This window comes from Bos mutus, chromosome 4, assembly GCF_027580195.1.
Source record: "Bos mutus isolate GX-2022 chromosome 4, NWIPB_WYAK_1.1, whole genome shotgun sequence".
In the NCBI taxonomy this organism is placed as follows: domain Eukaryota; kingdom Metazoa; phylum Chordata; class Mammalia; order Artiodactyla; family Bovidae; genus Bos; species Bos mutus.
In genome coordinates, this window is record NC_091620.1 from 7,342,606 (window position 1) to 7,362,407 (window position 19,802).

The 19,802-nt window shown below is 39.8% G+C and overlaps 1 protein-coding gene and 1 long non-coding RNA gene across 5 annotated transcripts in view; one reads left to right on the forward strand and one right to left on the reverse strand.

Annotated features, from left to right (window-relative positions):
* Window positions 1-19,802, forward strand: part of MKLN1 (muskelin 1) — a 392,319-nt gene that overhangs the window by 112,099 nt on the left and 260,418 nt on the right. The gene's annotated exons all lie outside the window — the stretch shown is intronic.
* The window catches only part of LOC138987588 (uncharacterized), a 49,099-nt gene continuing 43,702 nt past the window's right edge, over window positions 14,406-19,802 (reverse strand). Inside the window, exon 4 of the long non-coding RNA XR_011463933.1 lies at window positions 14,406-14,535. This is a non-coding gene — a long non-coding RNA (uncharacterized lncRNA). The remainder of the gene's footprint in view (window positions 14,536-19,802) is intronic.

The following is a 19,802-nucleotide window of genomic DNA, read 5'->3' on the forward strand; positions in this document are numbered from 1 at the left end:
ATCTGTGGACAACCTTGAAGTTAGGGGCTGGGTCACTATTAAGATGATCTGCTCCGTAAAGAGGTTGGCAGACTGCAAGGAGAACTAAAAATGACGACGATGATGATGATAATGATGATAACAATAATGATAATGGTGCACACAGTTGCTTCAGATGCATTTTAATGGCCAGATTTGGTACCTTTGCCCGTGTCAGCTCATAGGACAGCACAGGGGTCCTTAATTCTTGGTCTCTTCCTTGTCTCTTCTTTCCCTCTTCACCATCACTTCCTCCACACACATGCCCATATGGCACAAAGTGCAAGCTTAGAGACTCCACTCTCTGGAAAGGCAGGTAAAAGAGCAATGTCCTTACGTTGGTGAGCACTCTTTTCTCCAGGATTTTCATGTTTACTCTCCTTTCTACTCATTCAATTTTACATTCCCAATTCTTTGTTTTTTGTGAAAGGTGGAACAGAGAGGACAAATCAGAAAGATTTATGCCTATTGATGCCTCCTGGGCATATAAAGAAACTAGTGAGATGACACTGATAATAAACTCTGAATTCACTGTAGAAAATTTCAACACCAAAACACCATTATTGAATTAATAATGAATTATCAGTTCATTATTAATGAATTATTAATCTTACTTAAAGCCCTTTGTAAAATAGCTGATACTTTACCCAACTGGACAGTGACTAGTTTTTATAAGTCAGATGATTTACTCTTGAAAGGGAATGCAGCTATCCCCCTGTCCTGCCATAATCAGCACGCATTTACTAAGCACCTGTGATGAACAGGCCCTGAGCCACGCCCCCTAGGGCAGTGCTTTTCAAGCTTCACTGTGTGTGATGTTATCTGGGAAACTTGCTAAAATGCAGATTCCGATTCAAAAGACCTGGAGTCAGGTTCTGCATTTCCATAAGCTCCCTGGAGATGTCCTTGCTGCTGCCCAGAAACCACATTTTGAGGAGCAAGACCACAGGGGTTCCACATAGAGCCAGACAAGGCTTGACTCTGTCCCTGAGAAACACTGGGGACCCACAGCCTCTGGGATGCTACCCTGTGCATTCCTTCTCCTCAGCTGCTGATAATTATCTGTGAGGCCCAGACAATGCTGATCTGTTCTTCTCAATGCTCTTGGCTTTCTCATGTCTTTATTCCCAGTGGAGGGTATTAAAACTGCAAGGCTCAAATTGGGATTAGGGCAAGGAAAAGGCCCATTTATCTTTTAACCTTTGTTCTGAGAGCTAGGCCACTTAACCAGTGATCTCTGAACTCACATTTTAAGCAGAGCCTGATTAACAAAAAAGTATTTCTCTGATTGCTAGAGATCTCCTTTTATGATTCGTTAGTTTGTATCCCTTGCCAACTTTTCTATTAGGGTCTTTGTCTTTTAAATAATGAGTTGTAATAGTTTTCCATTAAAATATTAAGGAGGATCTCTTTGTCCCTAATAAAGGATATTTCAACATTTCATCTATTCATTTTGGAGCTAGGAATCTTAGATTCTAGGTTAACTAATTTTCTTGCTAATCTGAGCAAGCCAATTTACCTATTATGACATGGTTCCTTTACTTGTAAATGGAGGTGGTAAAGACTACATATTGAATATATGTTGAGTACAAAACTGTTGGGTATAAAAAGAAAGTACATGTGGGATGATGCTGTATAATCATAGAACATGGGTACTTGGTTTCAGAGCTTATATTAATCTGATAGCATGATTGAACCTGTCTTCCCTAATAGCTCAGTTGGTAAAGAATCTGCCTGCAATGCAGGAGATCCCCATTCGATTCCTGGGTCAGGAAGATCCCCTGGAGAAGGGATAGGCTACCCCCTCCAGTATTCTTGGGCTTCCCTTGTGGCTCAGCTGGTAAAGAATTCGCCTGCAATGCAGGAGACCTGGGTTCGATCCCTGGGTTGAGAAGATCTCCTGGAGAAGGGAAAGGCTACCCAGTCTAGTATTCTGGCCTGGAGAATTCCATGGACTTTATAGTCCACGGGGTCACAAAGAGTCGGACACGACTGAGTGACTTTCACTTTTCATTACTGAACCTAAAGTGGGACATAGCTGACTGATGTTAACAAGTACCAGTTTTGTTTGTTTCATTTTGTTTTGCTTTCAGTTTTTTTTTTTTTTTAAACAGTTATTGAGCACTGTCAAGTACTCTGAGTGTGCTTATCTGGTTTGGGTAGTACATACGTGGAGTTAGAAGCTGCCTGTTAAGAGCTTCATATGCGTGAAAGTGCTTATGCTTTCTGTTTTCCCTTTGCTTCCACAACTGCAACTTTCTAAGTTGTCAACAGACGAGATCTTGTCTCCTGACATGTCCAATTAAGAAACTATCTCAGTACTGAGGTTAATGACCCAGCTGTTCCTTAGTCTCTTCCTTAGCTGGCTCATCTCTACTAGAACCTTATACTTGTTAAAATTGTTTATTTATATAGTAGATGTTATGAGTGGTAGTATTCCAGTTTAGACTGATAGGTTTTTGTCTAGCTTAGAGTAATAGAAAATGTGTATTTCCTCCCTCATCTGTGAGTTTAATGCCTATACGTTCATACCATTACTGCCTGAAAGAAAAAGAAAATAACGAACCATTATTACTAAAATAGAAATGTCTGAAAACAATGTGCTTTGCCTCTAGTTGGTATTTGTTTTTTGATACAAAGGAAAGAAACTCTAACAGCAAGATTTTGACTATCATCCAGGTAGAGAATGCTCCCTCATTCCCACTGTTTCCCCCTATATTCTTCCTACACAAAATCTGCCTTATGAGTCCCTACACAGAGCATAGAGAAAAACAAAAAGAGTCAATATTATTGAATCTCATCCATTTGCCAAGCACTGTGCTAAGTGCTTTCAGGTACATTTTCTCCTCTAATGGATCTTTTACTTTCTTACTGCAGGGAAGATGGTGAGCTTGTGCCTTTACTTTGCTATTTCCTCTTCCTAGAGTCCTTATACCTCCCTGTCTGTGTCAGCCTTATACTGCAAGCAAGGGAACCTAATTTTTGCAAAATCCCCTCCCTGTTTTTTTTTCATGTCATTCAGGTCCACAGCAAAAAATTGGTTGGTTTCTCATTCTGGAAAATAAGAGATTGTCCATTCAGGGACAAGTGAACAGAACAGGGCTGAGGGCTAAATGCTGTTTCACACACACGGGTGGCCAACTACCTCTGGTGAGAAGTCTCTCTTTTTCTGGCTTCTTTCCCAAATAATACATTGAACTTTGCAGCAAAAAGCATCCATAAACATGCAAATTCTCCTTGGATTTATCTCTTTATATATGAACACAGGTTCCTTACCACTTCTTTCACCCACCCACAACCCACCAAAAAACAAAAAGAGAAAAAAAGGAAACCTCTCCTGGAGAAACATGATGGATCTTATCTATTCCTGAGACTAACTGCCATTTTCTCCTCTTACCATGATTCCAAATTTTGGACTCCACTAAGGAAAACATAGTCTGTGTGACCTTGCATAACCAGGGAGGAAGGAATCTCGCCTGGGCAATGAGAGGGAAGGGCTGAGTCACTATCTCAGCCCTCAGGAATGGCTCTCCAGCTGCTGACTGAGGCCACACGGGTTCAGCCACAAGGCCAGCAGGGACCTCCCCAGTGACTAGCCAAGAAGAAGCAACCAGGACTAGCCAGAGTGAACTGGGGCAACTGACCCATTTGTAGATGGCCCCGCAAGGACAGTGGTCAGCAGTCCAAGTCGCAGTTCTGGTGGGGTAGCAATGCCTGGTCCAATCTGGTGGATGAATGATGCCTGACAACAGAAGACTCTGGAAAAGGATGTACTTGTAATTAGCATGTGGTGGCATTTTTATTCTAGAATTTTATTCTTTGCTCTTTCACATATACAACAGACATTGAACAAACATATTAGGCACTGAACTAGAGGTTGGCATGTTCCTTGCCCTCAGGGAGTTGACAGTCAAGCAAAAAGGGAGGAAACATAGGCCCTCTAAGAGAACATAGAAGAGGGACTTAAGACTTGACACTTGGAGAAGCTTCCCCAAGAATGTGAAAGGTTATGGAGCAGGGGGTAGGCGGGTGGGGTGGTGGAGAGGGACATGGAGTTGGGACCCTCCAGGTGGAGGATGCAGCAGTTCAAAGTTGCAGAGGCGGAGAAAGAACAGGAAGTTCACTGGAGAAGTAAAGTGGTTTAGTGTGGCCTAGATCAGAACATGCAGGGGAATGGGCAAGAATTGACCCTGGAGAGGTGAGCAGGGATCAGGTTGTAAAGGTGTAATCCTGTATGTGTATGTAAGAGGGTCTGAATTCTATCCCAAGGCCAATGGGAATGACTAACTGACCTGCGGGGGAAGGATATATCAAATATGTTTTTTAAGGAAGTTTTCTCACTGGTTGTAATCTAGAGAGTGGATTCAAGGATGCAAGGAGTGTTACCAAAATGCAAGTCTGTGTGCCTGACTCACAGTGATGCCAAACAATACCAAAACTTTGGAGTTTGGAACAGAGAAAGATTTATTATTATTGCAGGACCCTGAAAGGAGATGGGTAGCTCATGCCTGAAAAACCCCCAAACTCTTCAAAAGCTCTCAGCAAAGCCCTTTTCTGGGAAAGGGGAGGGAGAGATGTGGTGAGTTGTTGCAAACTTCTTGATGTCGGAGCCTCTGTTCTTGAGGTCACATCATAGTCAGGTAATGATGTTTCTGTAAACCTCCACCAAATGAACGTTATTCTCTGTTCTGACAAGAAAGTGCCAGATCATGGCATTGGGTCCCATCAATTCATGGCAAATTGATGGGGGAAAAGTGGAAACAGTGGCAGATTTTATTTTCTTGTGCAGCAAAATCACTGCGGATGGTAACTGCAGCCATGATATTAAAAGATGCTTACTCCTTGGAAGAAAAGCTATGACAAACCTAGACAGCGTATTAAAAAACAGAGACATCACTTTACTGACAAAGGTGACATAGTCAAAGCTATGTTTTTTCCAGTAATTGTGTATGGATGTGAGAGTTGGACCATAAAGAAGGCTGAGTGCCAAATAATTGATGCTTTCAAATTGTGGTGTTGGAGAAGACTCTTAAGAGTCCCTTGGACTGCACTGAGATCAAACCATCAAACTAGTCAGTTCTTAAGGAAATCAACCCTGAATATTCATTGGAAGGAATGATGCTGAAGCTGAAACTCCAATACTTTGGCCACCCAATGTGAAGAGCCAACTAATTAGAAAAGACCCTGATGCTGGGAAAGATTGAGGGCAGGAGGAGAAGGGGACAACAGAGGATGAGATGGTTGGATGGCATCACCAACTCAATAGACATGAGTTTAAGAAAGCTCCAGGAGATGGTGAAGGACAGGGGGAAGCCTGGTGCTGCAGTCCATGAGGTCACAAAATCAGACACGACTTAGTGACTGAACAACATCAGGTTGCTGCTTGACACTTGGTTGATTGTGGGCAGGGCCCACTGTGGTGCCAACCAGTGGCTGAGCAGGACCCATTGCTTGGTACTGGAATAATGGCCCACAGCAGTAGCCACCTGCTAAGGACTGTCTTTGGCTGTGCCTTGTTGCAGGAGGACCAGGTTGGAGGAACTTGCAGTAACTGAAGAAGGAAATAATGTGGGCCTGAGCCATAGCAGAGGCAATAGGAATGCAAGAAAGATAAGACTGAGAGATACAAAAGCAGTTACCAAGTGACCTTGGTGATTAGGTCACAGGTGGGGCCTGCAGAGTTTAGAAAGACTCACCTTTGGTGGGTGGGGAGAGATGATGGGAGCTGAAGGCTTGCTGGAAGGAGATGATGAGTTCAGGTTGAAGCAGGAACTCAAGACAGAAACCCTGCCATTGACCTGAATATCAGTGGTGGAAGGTCAGGGCAACTTAGCCAGCACTGGGGATTCTTCAGGTGTACCCTGAAGGAATCTTAAAGACAATTCCAGACCCCACCAGCAAGAGAGGATGGGCCTCCTAATACAAGTTCCTACTTAGAATCCTGGCTTATTAAGACTGAATCTGTGCAGGATTGAGGCTGCAGATGAGAGGTCTTCAGAACCTGCAGCCAAACAAGGCCTGACAAGCTGTTTCCATGGAGATGTGGTGTGCGCAGGAGGGAGTGAGTAGGAGGGCTGATCCACTCCAGAGCCTTGGGTCACAAGGCTGCAGTGGGCTAACAGATAAACAGGAAAAAGGCATAGTCAGTCAGAAAAGAACGTTCAAAACTATTGGCAGTTAATTGGAGATATCGTGTCATAATTCTTGATTAAGTCTAACAATTTGAAGGATTAGGGTAAGCCACTTTATGATCCTGCTAGTTATTTCAGGTACCACTTAATGAGGGCACGAGGAAGTGGATGCCAGCTGAGGCCAACTCCAAATGTACATACTCCCATCTTAAGCCTTTCTGCACCCGTGGACTCTAAGTAGCTACATATTATTTCCAAATTTCTGGGGAAACAGGCAGGGATATGGGAAGTTAATTTTTTTTTTTTCCATTTGCCATGTTGTTGGCACTAATAACTCAGGAAATCTTTGGAGCTCTTCGGGAAACTCAGGTGCTGGCAGAGCCTCAGATTAAATGTTATTATTAAATAATTTGAGGAACATTCTGGACAGAGAGCCAGCAGCAGTGGGGACCCACGTGTTTTGTGTTGGGGGAGGATAGAATATACATAACATGAAGTCGACTATTTTGACCATTTTAGAATATGCTATTCAGCGGCAATAAGTATATTCATAATCTTGTGTAACCATTACCACTGTCTCTTTGCAAAACTTTACCATCATCCAAAACAAAAACTCTGTAACTGTTAAGCAATGATGCCCTTCTGGGCTCCAAGTGTTTTTAACAACTTATTATGCTGTGAAAACTCTGCCTCCCAGTCAGGAGAATAGTGTGACTGCTGCTAATAAGAAAACTAGCTGGATCTTGGTTTGGTCAGTAAGCTTTCAATTTATATCTGGGGTTTTTTGGCTAAAGACTCCTTTAATCCTGTGGGTGAGCCTGTTAAACCTAATCTCTGAAGGGAGGGAGCCTGATTTTTAACCACCTTAATGACTGGTGGGACTTGTTAATCTTGATCTCCAAGGTATTCAAATGGCTTGTGGCAGTGCTTGTTAAGAAGTCAGCAAAAACTGTCAGGACCACAGGATCTTATAAAGATTCTACTAGAGGCAAACTTTGTTCCAAAAATAGCTGGGAGATGAATTGTCTGGGAGCAACTTCATTTTAAGTGACCAAAAACGATAATGCCCAAGGAGGATAAGACACGATTCTGACTTGGAACAGTAGATCATGACTGAAAGACCAGAGCTGGAAATTCCAAGTTTCCTACTGTCTTTTCTTTCACAAATTAAAACATTTAGTGCGGGTAGGGATAAGCCTTTGTGATTTCCTTTCTTCATCCAACAAGTGTGAGGTGTTTAGAACATGATGCTTATCAGACAGGACTCAATCTGGAGTTCACAAACCCAAAGTAGCAATAGCTCTCAAAGCCCAGGCAGATATTTCCCAGAGGCATGATGTCAGTCTCAAGAAACAGCAGGAGGGAAGAAGAATAGGGAAGATTTAGTGAAAATCACTCCATCATAAATACAATCTAAACCACATGTCCTATTTGAGGGCCAGGGGTAAGACAAATAGTTTAAAACACTTTGCTATTCCTGGGAACTAGAACTCAGAGGAGGTTAACTGGCTTACTCAGGGTCACCCAGAAAACCAGGAAGAGAGCTGAAATTTAGTACCTTTGTTTCCTGATACCTGTTTTAGTGGTTTATTTTGATCAGGATGTGCTGGTATTCTATGCTTGGAATGCACGAGGGAGATGGTTCTCAGATCTTCTCTATGAAGTTTTCATTTGGTCAGGGGTGATCTATCGGTAGCTTTACCTCCAAATTCTCCTCCAGTTTAGTCTTCATATCATAATTGGTTCAGAACCCAAATTCTGCATAGTTCAGAAAAATGCTATTAGCAGTCTAGAAGAGATTTAATACTCTTAAGATTGCATTAGGGGATGATTTCCAAAATGGTGGTATGGAGAGCTTCACAGACTCACTCCTCAACAAAACAACCATACCTGGTGAAAATTATTTACCATTTAACATTGTTGTTCCGTAAAGGGAGATGAAAGCCAAGAAGATCAAAGGCTACCACCCCAATCCGGCGCCTCACTTGTAAAAAAAGGGTATTACTCCATGAGAAGTGGGTCACTGTTCCCTCAGAAGCTCTCAACAAGGGAACAGACTTTATTTGGAAAAGAATGTGGGGAAATTCAAACTGAAGAGAGTCTTGGAAAACAATGGAGATTTTGGTGATAAGCAATTAAGGGGGAGTTGGTATCTCTTTGAGAACAACAAGCCTGACTATAGGCCAGTTCATTTTACTAGAAAGGACCAGAGAAAAAGACAGCTAAGAAGAGCCCTCCTAGGATCAGAACAAATCTCAAAGACTGGCCTCAAAAACTACCTCTGCAGAGGGTCTTAAAATTAACTGGATCAGACTGTGTAGCAATGTATGCAACAAGCATTGTTGAAAACAACAGAGTGATTTGCTAACAACTAATAGAGCCTAATATCTAGGGATCATAACAACAAAGACAGACAATTTAGGGAGACTGGGGACAGAGACAGTCAAAGAGAACTATGCTAAAATCAACATCATCCCAGGATGACTGTACACGAGGCCAAATATGCATCTTCTGAGGAGCAACATCAGAGGTTTCAAACTGTAGGGAAATAGAATTTACCAAGATAGTTTAGCTCAGTCATGGAAGAAATAAAAAGGCAAATTACAACAATAAGCTCATAAGTTCAAAAATAAACAATAAGGTTGAGAGGATCAGTATCTAGCCTTGCTACAATATATTATCTAAAATGTTCAGTTTTCAACAAAAAACTTATGAGACATGCAAAGAAACAGGAAAGTGTAATGTGACCCAAACAGGAGGAAAAAAGCAGTCAATAGAAACACCCTGTGAGAGGGCTCAGATCCAGCTTAGCAGACAAGACTTCAAAGCAGCTATTATAAATATATTCAAAGAACTGAAGAAAACCAAACTTAAAGAAGCAAAAGAAGGTAGGATAAAAATCTCCCGTAAGATAATCAGTAAAGAGATGGAAATTATTATTATTTTTGAAAGAACCTAACGGATGTCCCAAGCCTGAAAATTGTGATAATTAGGAAAAAAAAAATCGCTAGAGGAGCTCAATAATATAATTGAACTGGCAGAAGAAAGAATCAGCAAACGAGATAGATAGCTATTACTTGATCTCAAGAACAGAGAGAAAGGAGGATGAAGAAGTAATGAACAGAACTTCAGAGAAATGTAAGAAGCATTAAGTACATATGTATAATGGGAGTACAGGAGAAAGAAAGGAGCAGAAAAAATAGAAAGAATGGCTGAAAACTTCTCAACTAATCCCAAGTAGAATAAACCTAGATCCACATTCAGACACATCATAGTAAAAATGATGAAGGAGAATATTTGGAAAACAGCAAGGATAAACTCATCACAAACCAGGGAATCCAAATAAGACTAATAGCTGACTTCTCACCAGAGACAATGGGGGCTAGAAAGCAGTGAGGTGGCATACTTAAAGTGCTGGGGGGAGGACTTCCCTGGTGGTCCAGTGGTTGGGAATACACCTGCAAATGCAGGGGACATGGGTTTGATCCCTAGTCTGAGAAGATTCCACATGCCCCAGAGCAACTAAGCCCATGCTCCTTGGAGCCAGGGCTCTACAAAAAGAGAAGCCACCCCAATGAGAAGCCCAGACACTGCAACTAAAGAAAGCCTGCAACAAAGACCCAGCACAGCCAAAAAAAATAAATAAATAAATAAATAATATATATATATATATATATTTTTTTTTTTTTTAAGAAACTAAAGTGCTGAGGGAAAAAATCTGCTCAAATCAGAATCTTTTATCCAGGAAACTATTTCTCAAAAATGAAAGTGAAATAGAGACATTCCCAATAAGCAAAATCTGAGAGAATTAATTGCCAGCTAGAGTTATATGAAACGAGGAAGTTCTTCAAACTGAACACAAGTAATCCCAGTCAGTAATTCAAATCCACACAAAATCCAAAGAGGACTAGTAAATACAATTATGTAAGAATAAAAGACAGTATATCAATGCATAATTTTTCTCCTTTTTTCTCTTTAATGATCTAGAAAGCAATTGTATAAAAGAACACATTTCACAATGGAGGTGGGTGGGAACGAAAAGCTATAGTAGAGTAAGAAGTGCAACAAGATGGTAACTCAAATCCACGGGAACAAATGAAGAGAACCAGAACTGGTAAATAAGAAGGCGATGAAACAAACCCTAAATATAACCTGCTTTCCTTTCTGTTTTTAACTTAAAAAAAAAGATATAAAATTATATTAATTCATAATTATAATATGTATTATTGGGTTTGTAACAAAACTATAAACCAATTAGATCTAACAGACATCTATAAAATGTTCCAACAACCAACAGCAAAGTACACATTCTTTTCATATGAATATAGACTATTCTCCAAGATAGACTATACTCTAGGTTATTTCAAAGGTTTGAAGTTATAAAAGGCGTGAGTTCTGACCACAATGGAAATAAAGTAGAATCAATAAGACAAGGAAATTTGATAAATACACAGATATCTGGATGGTAAATAATTTACTCCTAAATAACAAATAGGTCAAAAAAAAAAAAAAAAACCTGATAAAGAAATTAGAAAATATTTTGAGATGAATGAAAATAAAAGCAAAACACAACAAAACTTATGGAATGTACCGAAGCAGTTCTTAGAAGGAAATGTACAGCTGTGGATGCTTATGTTGAAGAGAAAAAAAGAAAAGGATCTCAGATCAATAACCTATTCTTCCATTTTAGAAACTAGAAAAAGAAGAGCAAACTAAGTCCAAATCAAGCAGATGGAAGGAAGTAGTAGATTAGAGCAGAAATTAATAAAACAAAAGATAGGAAAGACAATAGAGAAAATGAACAAAACCCAAAGCTGGTTATTCGAAAAGATCAACAAAATGACAAACCTTTAGCTAGACTGACCAAAAAACGAAGAAAGAAGATTCAGATTACTAAAATCAGAAATAAAAGAGGACATTACTATCAACTCCACAAAAATAAAAAGGATTATACTAACTAGTTTTATATATGTATATATGTGTATAAAGGCAATGGCACCCACTCCAGTACTCTTGCCTGGAAAATCCCATGGACGGAGGAGCCTGGTAGGCTGCAGTCCACGGGGTTGCTAAGAGTCAGGCAGGACTGAGCGACTTCACTTTCAGTTTTCACTTTCATGCACTGGAGAAGGAAATGGCAACCCACTCCAGTATTCTTGCCTGGAGAATCCCAGGGACAGAGGAGCCTGGTGGGCTGCCGTCTATGGGGTCGTAGAGTCGGACACGACTGAAGTGACTTAGCAGCAGCAGCATATATATATATATAATATATATATTATATATATAAAAATATAAATGATTCACTTTGATGTACACCTGAAAATAACACAACACTGTAAATCAACTATACTCCAAAAAGTCCTTTTTAAAATAAATAAAACCGTGTGAACCAATCTTAGGACCACATCAGGCATGCCCTACAAAAGCAACCTGGTTTCCTCCCAAAATGGATGTACCCAGAGGACCCTAAATTGCTTACAAAAACAATAAAAATCAATCACATTTGATACCCTAAAAAAATAAAATCAACAAAGAATTTGAATAAACATTCCTTTAAGGAAGATATACAAAAAAGGCCAATTAACAAGCACATGAAAAGATGCTCAACATCATTAGCCATCAGGGAAACACAAATCAAAACTAAAATGAGGGCTTCCCTGGCGGTCCAGTGGTTAAGAATCTGCCTTGCAACTCAGAGGACACTGGTTTGATCCCTGGTCCAAGAAGATCCCACGTGCCGTGGAGCAACTAAGCCTGTGCACCGCAACTACCGAGCCTGTGCTCTTGAGCCCTTGTGCCGCAACTACTGAAGCCCATGGGCCTTAGAGCCGGTGCTCCACAACAAGAGGAGCCGCTGCGGTGGGAAACCCACACACCTCGACTCGAAAGTAGCTCAGGCTCTCTGCAACTAGAGAAAGCCTGCATGCAGCAATGAAGACCCAGAGCACCCAAAAATAAAATAAAAACTAAATGAATAAAATAAATTAAAAAAAATGTTTTTAAATCTAAACTGAGATACCTCTTCGTACTCTCTAGGATGGCTATAATCAAAACGACAGATAATGTTAAGGTTTGGTGACGATGTGGAGAAATTGGAATTTTTATACATTCTGGTGGAAATATAAAATGGTATGCCACTTTGGAAATCTGTCTGGCAGCTCCTCAATAGACTACAACAGATGGATACTATATAACCCATCAACTTCTCTCCTTATTTACAACCAAAAGAAATGAAAATATATGTCAGCACAGAAACTGTACATGCATGATCATAGCAGCAGTACTCATAATGGTCTAAAATTAGAAACAATCCAGAGAAGCTGATTCCTGAACTAGAGTCCTGCTTCTCCATTCTTTGGCTATTGAAAATGGTTATGCTATTCCAGTCTACAAAAAAAGAAAGAAAAGGAGGGAGGGAGGAAGGAAGAAAGGAAAAAAGGAAGGAAGAAAACAATCCAAATGTCTATCAGCTGATGAATGGTTAAATAAAATATGGTATATCCATACAGTGGATGTTATTTGGCAATGAAAAGGAATGAATTACTGCAACATGGATAAACTTTGAACACACCATGCTATGTGAAAAAAGCTTGATTCCATTTATATGAAATATCCAGAAAAGCTACTTTATAGAGACAGAAAATAGAGTAGCAATTGCTTAATTGCTGAGGTTTGATGGAGGAGGTTAGGAGGAAATGCAGAGTGACTGCTAATGGGTACAAAGTTTCTTTTGGGGGGTGATAAAATATTCTAAAATTGACTGTGGTTATGTTTACACAACTCTGTAAATATAATAAAAATATTGAGCGGTATACTTTAAATGGGTGAATTGTATATTATGTGATGTATATCTCAAAAAAGCTGTTAGATATATATAGAAGGATGGATGAAAGATAGATACATGAACAAATGGATGGTTGGATGAATAGATGGATAGATAGATTAAAGTATTACTAGGACAAAGGATAAAAGAACACCTAAATCCAGATTTTGCCCAGATAGTAGAGTCAATAGTGATATAATATTTTGTTAATGAGGCTGTACCTAAAATGTTAATACAGAGCTCTTTGTTAAACTGGTCTAGATCTGACAACCAAGTTAGAAGATTTAGGGGACATTTTTTCTTTGCCCTAGTCCAAACTTGAATCTTGCAGTGTTATCACTCTCCTCTGGGTGTGTTGATAAGAGAGCAATCAGGAACATTGGAGAGAATGGAGAAGAACAAAATAGCTGAACTAATAGCTGAACTTTGTAGTGTGAGGGAGAGTTGCCCTCGTAAATTGATGATGCTGCCTGGAAGGAGAAAAGAGAGGGAAGGAAGAGGGTGGAGAGAGAAGGAGGATGAGGAAGGACCAGCGACCCTACTCACTGTAAATGTAGATCTCTGCCTACAATCAAGGTACTGTCCCCTCTAGCAGAGTAAGAAGGAGAGGATAGAAAGAAGATTCATGTTCCTCTCTTGATGCTTGTAGTCAGAGGAAGGTTCCTGACAGAGATACAGAGATGCAGGTAGCAGAGAAGACAGGTCAAACCAAACCTGAGCAGAATACCTTGGTGAGTAAGAATGCTTCACAGTGCCATTAAAATCAAAGATCCATGAGAAGAAGCTGTTCATTTCAAGATTTCCAAGGAAGATTTTAACCCATAGGGAAATTGAAGAATTATTAAAGCAATTTGTGTTTTATAACAAGGTTACAATTGTTGGTATAAATGAAGCGCTTTGCAGATGTTATCAGGTATTTTGGGCAGGGGAAGCCATGAATTTACTATATTAGTGCTCTGGGTGGTTCTTTTTCAAAGTCTTCTTCTTTTCTCTTCTGGGTGCACTTCTAGTCAGGGTTTACTAAAGTTCTCTTCACGAAGTATGAGGATGGAGATGAACTTCAAAACTGTACAGGAGAGACACAATCTTGACTTGCATTATGGTGCATTGTTTTGTAAAAAGGAAGTGACCTACAGTGCCTTTGGTGAAAATAGTCCTTTTCCTTTCTGTTTAGCTCCCAGAGCTGCAACAATTCTTGACCTTTCAGTGCAATTAAGCAGCCCAAACCCCAAGGGAGGACGTAGGGGTAGCAGAGGAGCCAGTTATAGCTGAGAGCAATGATTCTCTGTGCAGATTTCCGGCACTCTGGTTTTGGGTTGAAACTTTTGCTTCTCCCTTTTGAACTTTCTTTTCAGCTGCTTTTTTTATATGTAACACCTCTGTTAGGGTTACATGACTCTAACCACCAACACTCATCCTGTGCCACTGTCCTCCTTACCCTGGACATTCTGGCCTTCCAGAGAGCATCACCTCAAAGTAACTTATATCTCCAGTTCAGAATTCCAATCATTGTTTGTGCTGTTTTACAGAAGGGTGATTTGTCCTTGATTCCTTTGCAAAATTCTGATAGAGAGAAGGAATCAGAATAGTATAATGAATATCCAATATTCATCACCTAGATCAAACAATTGCTAAAAGTTTGCCAGATGTTCTCAAGTTTTCCTTTTTCTTCTTTTTTGCTGAAGTTATTTAAAGCAAGTTATAGAAGCATATGGGACTTTCCTGGTGGCTCAGATGGTAAAGAATCTGCCTGCAATGCAAGAGATCCGAGTTTGATCCCTGGGTTGGGAAGATTCCCTGGAGAAGGGAATGGCAACCCACTCCAGTATTCTTGCCTAGAGAATTCCATGGACAGAGGAGCCTAGAAGGCTATAGTTTATGAGGTTGCAAGGAGTCAGATACGACTGAGCAACTGAAGCTTTCACTTTTCACTCATAGAAGCATATATATATATATATAAAATATATTTCCCCCTAAATATTTCAACATTCATCTCTAAATAATATACACATCTTTGTTAGGTACACAGTTCCATTATCACATTTCACACAATTCATATAACTTCTCAATAGTATTTAAATACCCACCCACATTCAAATATTCACTATTTGTTCCCAAAATATCTTTTTAAAAATATGTGGTAAAGTATACATAATGTAAAATTTACCATTTTAAAGTATTCAATTCAGTGGCATTAAGTAAATTCACTACGTGTAATCACCACCACTATTTCCAAAACTTTTTCATTATGCCAAACAAACTATATACCCGTTAAGAATGTCTCCCTTTTTTCCTTCCCCCCGCAAATATCTTTTAAAGATGGCTAACTAAACAAGGTCCACATATCTCATTTGGTTCTGGTGCTTCTTAAGGCTCCTAATCTAGACCTGTCTCACAGCACCACACCCACATGCATTTTCTTTTCATGACATTGACTTATCAACCATTCTGGGCAAATTGTTCTACAGAATGTCCCACTTGCTAGATTTGTCTGATTGTTTCCTCTTGGTGTTGTTAAACTTGTTCTTCTGTCCTCTGTATTTCTTGTAAACTCAAAGTTGGATCTAAAAACTTGAGAAGAATCAGATTAAACATTTTGGTAAGAATTCTCCATTGGGGAATGCTGTATACTTCTACTGCCTCGTATTAGGCCTACATTATATCTGAATGTCCCACTACTAATAAAGCTAATACTGATCACTGGGTGAAGGTGATGAGAGCCAGTTTAAAAAATGGGTTTTAAAAAGAGAACCTGTCTACTTGTACTGTATTAAAATGATCATCCCTACTTTGAATGTTCAGATAAAAGGGCTCTGAGTTGTTGCCTGACACCTAGGAGACAGCCTTTATCCTGTGTAAAGGATAAGAAGATTAAGACTGAGGTTTTATCCTCTTTATGGAGTTGATGCAGGAGCTCGTTTATCTCGGAGGTTGGTCAGTCAGGGCAGAACTTTCTGGAATATGAAGTCTAGCAGAGACTACTTTTTCTCTGAGCCCAGAAAAAGGTACTCTGAAATCAGTCATTAGTCAGAATTTAGCTATGAATAAACAAATCTTTTTGCTAACACGTATTTAAGACAGAACACTTTGGGGAGTTCAGATACAGAAGACTCTTTTATGGCATTTTAAAATAACTCTCCGTTCGCCTTCCATTCCTCCCCCCAACCAAAACCACTTTAGACTCTAAACAATTAAGGAAGAGCATTTTCTTTGGATGCAAAATAGCCAGATCTTTAGATGTTTCTTGAGTACTGTTCAAATTCAAGGGTGAGGAAAAAGTATGCATCTGTTCTCTTTGGTTGATGTTTACTTCTTATCTTTGAGTTGCTATAAATAACTAATCCATTGAACATATAAGCAACTAGGTTAAAGGAGTTCATTACTAAAAGTAAGAATTTGGGTTTCTAAGGAAGATGAGTTATTTTAAAATCTCCAAATAAACACTTTCATTTTACAATAGTTAAATATCCAGCCAGTTAAACTTTGCTCAAGGTTGTCCTGTATTTCTGGATATCCAGAAGGGCTTTTAGGTTACTATTGCTTGATTGCTTTTTATGTTTGTTTTTGTTATTTGTTTTTCAGCTAGCACAAAAACAAGGGAGTTGTTGGAAATTTTCTGCATATCAGGAGAGAACTTAATCTTAGGATACTGGCCTAACAATTTTCATTTTACTACTGGAATTAGTAATATCCTTTTTCTCCATTTATTCTGTAATTTTTAAAGCTTTTGGCTTGCAAGTTACCAGTTAGATAGGGGAGGCAGTAAAGGTACTTTTTCTGGGATCTCAGAGTCAGATAGTAATGGACTTACTTGAACCATGTCCAATACTTTAAAAAAGCCTAGAAGACATTGTATATTTACTCACAATAAAGCCTGAGCAGATTGACTAAGTAATGCAAAGCTTTTCTCTTTTGTGGGGAGGCAGAGGTCTGGAATATGGGGGATTATGTCACACTGACTCATAATAAAGATGTGTCTTCACAATATGAATTTCTGGTTGGTTGTGTGTATTATCTGTAGGGTAGAGAATCTATTGGTAAGAATGTGGGTATGGAGGTAAGACCAATCAGAATTTAGTTTCTAACAGTAAGACTTGGGCTAATTATTTAACACATCTGAACTTTAGTTTACACGTCTGTAAGATGGGGTAATCGTTTCTATTTTTCAGAGTATTTGAGGATTTTAGATAATGTGTGTAAAGCACATATTAATGCAATACCTGGTACCTAAAAATTCTTAGTATATTTTCTTTAGTAGATGAAACTCTTTCAAAGCTTATAGCTTTGGGGGGGAAATGAATCTGATCATTGAGATAATAGGTTGGGAAGCACTCATGTAACAGCTTACATGGTCACACAGATTCCCCCTGAAGAACTCCTGCCAAGTCTGCACAAGGAGTCCACACATCCTTTGTGTTAATCAAAGATCCTATCTTGAGGGAGATAGCCTTAGGTCAGTTCCCCAACCATACCTTATCAACATTTCCTTAAGTCCACCTGTCTGTCTGTGGGTGTGTGCTCAGTCTCGTCTGACTCTTTGCGGCCCCATGGATTATAGCCCAGTTCCTCTGTCAATGGAATTTTCCATGCAAGAATAATGGAGCAGGTTACCATTTCTTTCTCCAGAGGATCTTCCCGACCCAGGGATAGAATCTGCATCTTTTGAGTCCCATCATTGGCAAGTGGGTTTTACCACTAGCGCCACCTGGGAAGCCTTATTTGTCTGCTGGATTCCTATGTGATTTTAGAGAGAGCTGTGGTACTTCAAGAAGTACCAGGTCTTAACTGTGTGTGAAAGTTGCTCAGTCGTGTCTCTTTGCGACCCCATGGTCTATACAGTCCGTGGAATTCTCCAGGCCAGAATACTGGAGTGGGTAGCCATTTCCTTCTCCAGGATCTAACTGTAGCCAGAGATTTTAGGTGGGAAGACAAAGGAATGGAGTGCCTTGGAAAAAGGGATAGAAGATGAGGTTTTAGAAAATTTAGAGGATCATTATAGTTTAGTTTGTACCTCTTGAAAATAGGGCAAGAGAATTTATTTCTTGAAAAGTACTATTTCAAGACTGATTCTTTCATCTAAGCCCTCAGGGACTCTTCTCCTAAATCTCTTACCTTTTCCTCCCTCTGAATCATGACCAACTTCCAGTTCATCCCTTTATCTATGCACTTTCAAGATAGGGAGATCAGTTGCCCCTTTCGTTAATGGGATCAGGTTTACAGGTAGAAGCTACCTAGCATTTCCTAGGGCTATTGTCGCAGGCCCCTGCAAAATTTCATTTGGTAGAGAATCAATACAATGATGACCTGTAGAATCCAGCTTTAAAGCTTGGTGTTTTATCGAGCAGGCCATATGAATTTGGTATATCCCATTTCAAGCTGAATTTATCCCTTGTTATTTTAAAAGCTATAACAAGTTGTTTTTTAAAATGTTTTCAATCAGCACATCTTATTTATTATCCTTAACACCCGAGGCTACTTGAAGAAGGATTTAATTTTCAAAGTCCGGCAAGTAAACAAAAGTTTCCCAATAACATCTTCAGGCAAGCACTAAAAGGCCTCATTTTTTTTTTTTTTTGCCACAGTGCTTGGTTGGCTCCCCCATAATTTCATTAGTATTTTATTCAACCAAACCTTGCATAATCACTTTAAAAATATACCTTCAAACACAAAGTTACTTACTAGTTGATTTTTTCTTCTTCATAATTACCATGTTTAGTAAAAAGCAAAACAGGTTTTAAATGTTGTGCTATCTGACTAGGGGCTTCACAGGTGGCGCAGTGGGAAAGAATCCGCTTGCCAGTGCAAGAGACTCAGATTCGATCTTTGGGTTGGGAAGATCCCCTGGAGGAGGTAATGGCAACCCACTCCAGTATCTTTTGGCTGGGAAATTCCATGAACAGAGGAGCCTAGTGGGCTACAGTCCATGGGATCACAAAGAGTTGAACATGACTAAGTAACTAAGCACACACATATTATCTGACTAGATCCTAAGCACATAAATTTGAATGGACTATACTGAGGGTTCATATGATAACTATGTTTGGGAGATGATTATTCACTGTACTCTCAAGAGTATGAAAACCCCCAGAGGGGACTAGTTAGATAAGCAGAGACTCACATGCATGGCTTTAGCTCTATGGGAATGTCTAAGCTTTAAATGTAGCTCTAGAATTCTGCTAAATATGATATTCCCTTATGTTGAGCTTTGTCTCTGATATCGTCTTTTGTCTTGATCCTCTGAAGCTGGAGACTGAGACTCTTGAAATTTACCCTAGCCTCTCTTCCTACTTGTGACCAGGAGGAAAGTTCAGAAATAGGATGTATTAGTCAAGATAAGCTAACTGTTATAACAAGGGACTTCAAAATAATGGTTTGGCCCAATGAAAAGCTATTGTTCTTGACTATATAGTATAATATAAATTAGTAGGGGTGGAGATGTGTGGCATGCAGTGGTAAATCTATGCAGTAATTCACAGACTTCTTCCAACACATGGCTCTAGCTTCCTCTAGGTTCTCAGAATCCTCTCCATTCAGCCAGTGGGTAGGGAGAGAGCCTGCTGTATATTACACAGGAGGCTTTCCATGGGCCAGACCTGGAACTGGCATCCAGTCCTTCCACCCACTTTCTATTTGCCAGAACTCTGGCATATAGCTCTGCCCAATTTCAAAAGAGGCTAGGAAGCTTAGTCCATCTGTGTGCTGAGCTCATAGCAGTTCCTGCCACAGTGGGAGACAGATAGCTCCTCAGGGCAGGCCAGTGGTTTCAAGCTCATGTATCATCAAAGGTTTGCAAAAGTGTACTGTCTTATTTTTCAGGTTACTTGATGCCT